This window comes from Loa loa, assembly GCF_000183805.2.
Source record: "Loa loa unplaced genomic scaffold supercont3.166, whole genome shotgun sequence".
NCBI lineage: Eukaryota > Metazoa > Nematoda > Chromadorea > Rhabditida > Onchocercidae > Loa > Loa loa.
This window is the reverse complement of record NW_018108346.1, coordinates 68101-72370: the sequence shown is the minus strand read 5'-3', so window position 1 is coordinate 72370 and position 4270 is coordinate 68101.

The following is a 4270-nucleotide window of genomic DNA, read 5'->3' as shown; positions in this document are numbered from 1 at the left end:
TATGCAATTGTTGGTTTTCGAAAATTTGTTGAAGAAAATCCAGTTACGGAAGATCTCTCCGAGGAAAATGATTGATTTTTGTTATTCATTGACTGTTTCATAGACATAGTTCAAATGAATTTCGATAAGTGATTCAATTGTTTTGTGAGCAGTTAGAGCCATAAAGACATTGTTATGGAGATGTGATAAATGTTTGGTAATATATAAAAACGGATGATTCATTTGAAGTGTCGCATATCATCCAAAATATGTAAACTAAACCAATTTTTGTATCTTAAAAACACAGCAATAATTAGGCTTCTGATTAGTATGGCCAGCGATGAATGTACGTTACTTGACTGTGTCAATGAAATCATTAGTCTTGTCAACAGTAAGCAAAATTTCCGAAACTTCCTTGCCGAATTATTTAATTGAATTGCTAGAGGATTTGTAAGTTGATCAATTATCACAAATTGCAACAAGAGATCTGAAACAAAATGAATTACGCGATCTATCGTGTCTATTTTACCTTATCACTAATATCAGTTCCCTTGTTCATAAGATTTTCAGAATCCTTAATGTAAATTACAAAATAACAACACATGATTCTGTTGGTAATATTGCTGGCTTAGCACATTGAACTTATTTTCTCTGATAATACTGAAAAAGTGCTACTCTATAGGAGGAAGTGTTTCTCGAAGATTCACTTGATCACTTGATGATGACGCTACTACACGTGAAATACTGGGATAGAGTACTTTCTTTTGAAATAGATTTGTAACTACAATTGGTGCTCAGTATAACTTAGTCAATTTGATCAGTAGGTGTGCTTGATGAATGTCTTGTGCAGAGCTCTATGCCTTTATGCTTTACCGTAGTTGATCGCCGATTCCTGAAATCACTATTGGATGAGTTACTAGAGGTCAAGTTCACAGGTAAGCAAATAACTGAAAGAAAAACAAAAATCTTCAGAAAATTCCAAAGACTGATAGTACAAATGACTTTTTATTTATTTATTCATTTTTTCCGGCAATGAAGGAACAAAGTTTTGCGTTTTCATTATCAATATATACCTTTCATTTAATCCAATGCCAAGATCTCTTATCAGTGTCTCAGATTCAGATTCATTAAAAAGTAGATCTGTTCATTATTTTTTAGCCGAAACAATGTCGAGTACAGTATTAAAAATTGAAGTGTGAATAAAAAAATTAAGAGAATGGATGCTAATTCCAGGTGTTTGAAACCTTCAGAACACCGAAAAACTCCTTGTGATTTTCATTTATTTTGCCATAAACTACATTGATCTGTTTGAGTTTAATTGAAAAGAATGAATATGATGTATGGGAATAGGAAGAATAGCTTTAAAAAAAAAGTATAATTGAGATGGTTGTAACGAAATTAATACTAAAATAGGGATAAATGAGAATTTTTTCAAAAAGAAAAGAGATAAATAATATTTGTTTCTTAGGATGAAACCAATTAATCGAAGTAAAATGAGGGGAAAATTACGAAATAATTGGGAAAAATAAATTATGCAAATGAGCATACTTACATGCATTGTCACTTTTCTTCATCCTATTCAGTAAAATTCATAGGTGATGACTAGTAAAGAACGAAAAAAAAATAAGAAAAATTTCACAATCATACAATGAAATTCGATGTTTTAATAGAGAATTATTGATTGCTTTTCTAATATTGGACATTGATTTTAGATCGAAAAAAATCTCAATGTTATGGCTAAAAATCGATAACTGCATGTTAAAGCATACGTCTCAAATTTCTTATCATATATGAACCATTTGAGAGGTAGGGAGGATGTTGATATAATTTTTCTAAGAATGATCGAAATTGATTTAATATGACGTTTTTCGATTCTCCGTGTTGTTCCGTTAATCGTTGTTGCATTTCATTCGCGTATTCTGCCAAGGCTTACATTCTTGTTAGTGCTTGTTCACCTTGTTGCATTTCTTATGGATCCTGTAAATCAGATGATTTCCGGATAACAGTAATGCATGCACAAAGAAGGTGAGCTTTAGTGTTTAAGTAAAACATGTCAAATCAATCTTACTTTAAGTCATTATGAGTAAGTGACCTTTAATAGGTGACAAAATTTATTTTAAAACTCATTACAATATGGTTTGGATGAAAAAATAAAATTGTTATAAGGTTTAGATTCAGAAGTTTGTTATCAAATATATCATTGTGGGTACATGTGTTATGAATGTATATGTGTGTATAAGTGTGTATATGTGTGTGTGTGTGTGTGTGTGTGTGTGTGTTGTGTGTGTGTGTGTATGTGTGTGTGTGTGTGTGTATATGTGTGTGTACATATATCATATAAATTTGATTGAACGATTAATATTTAATTATGTAGAAATAATTTTTATGTTTTTCGAAAATTATCATCCATTTCCATTTTTAGCAATTAAATTTTGAACATATTTTCGATCATTTACTACTTTTCTTCTCTTCCATTTCCATTTCAATGATCTTTTTTTTCTTTTTTTAATAATTTCAATTTTCCAAAACCACAAAATGAAATCAATTTTTTATTTTGTTATGTTAGGGTAAGGGAGAATGTATCACTCACTCTCCTATGCCTCACTTATTCATTTCACATGCAATAAAATTTAAAACTGGGAGCAAATTTCATCTAATACCTTTAAACAAGCCTCCCCAAAAACTAGTTAATGGATAAGAATGACTTATTTAATTTTGTCTATCATGAGATTGCCATTTGTTTTGTTTTGATTAAATTCGTCACTTCTTCCTCCATCCATTACCTTCTATGTGACACGTACATACACACATGAACACACATGCACATACACACACACACACACACACACACACACATACACACATATACATACATGTACCCTTTCATTCATCGGTCTTTCGTATCATAATCATTAAAATTAAAACAAAATTGAGAAATAATTTACAGTCATTTAAACATTTTTTATTTATCTAATTTCATCATTTATTATACAAAATTAAACTATAAAATGTAATTTTTATCGATAGATTTACATATTTCATTCTATATATATTATCATATGCTACTGAATAGATTAAGGAATGAAAAAGAAATCGAATTAAGATTTTTGTAATGAAAGAAATGAAATGTGATAACGAATTAAAGATAAAAGAAGGAAAAATTGACAGGTATGAAAGTCAACCATACCTCTTTTTCAGACTTTTCCCTCCCTTTTCTTTTTTCCTCTGTTCTGTCCCTATTTTTAATGTTATCACTTTTTTTTTGATGATAAATTGATTAATATACAATGTGTTATTTGTAATATAGTACTACTCATCAATAATACAATTTGATAATAAAGTTAATACTTTAAATACCAAACGAATCTATCGATATTACCATTCAGCTTCCAAATACAAAAGTGTGTTTATGGCAATTTTCTGGTGTTTAATTATTGGAGTACGCATAGAATGATTATCCAGGTAATGATACCTAGTTTATATGATGTATAAACTACAAACTGTCCTGTCATGATGATCTCCCGGTGTTCGATTTATTAAAATAATTGTTAGACTATCCGAGAACTCCTTTCAAGGATTTTCGTTTTCCTCTTCATTTTCTCTGACAAAGATTCAAATGATAATTTTATTAGGGAAAAAATATATTGTAATATCTTACATTTTTATTCTTTGATCTATTACAAGTGTTCAATGAATTTTGATTGATTTTTTTTTTTTATTGTTGAACTTTCTTCCTTTTTTAGACTTTTTATGAAATTAAAATTTGAAACTAAAAATTTTAAACTGTAAAAGGAAAAAATCTTAAAAGTAAAAAGTTTCAGTTAAAATTTCCTCCTTTTTTTCCTTATTTCAAATAGATACCTCAAATTTTTTCATCTTTTTACGATTTAAAAAATGTGTGTGACAAGTAGTGCGACAAGTTAGAAAGAGACAGCATCTACTGCAAACAATATTGGTAAAACATTAACTAACGATAAAAAAAAAATTTGTTGGCGGAATGACATTGAAGTGATGATACGATGATATTTAGCACAGATCGAGAACGGAACATATTCTTGTTCTTTCTATCGATCAAATTCATTTATACCATTTTTCTTCATTTCTTCTTCCTTTCTTCTTCTCCTCTCTCCCTCTCCCTCTCTCTCTCTTCTTTTTCTTCTTCTTACATTGATACACTTTCAACTTTTATTTTCTTTCTTTTAAGTAAAAAAAAAAAAAAAAGAAATACAAATATCTAATTTAAGTAATAAATAATAAATATGTATAATTTCTGTTCAAAACTGATAAAACC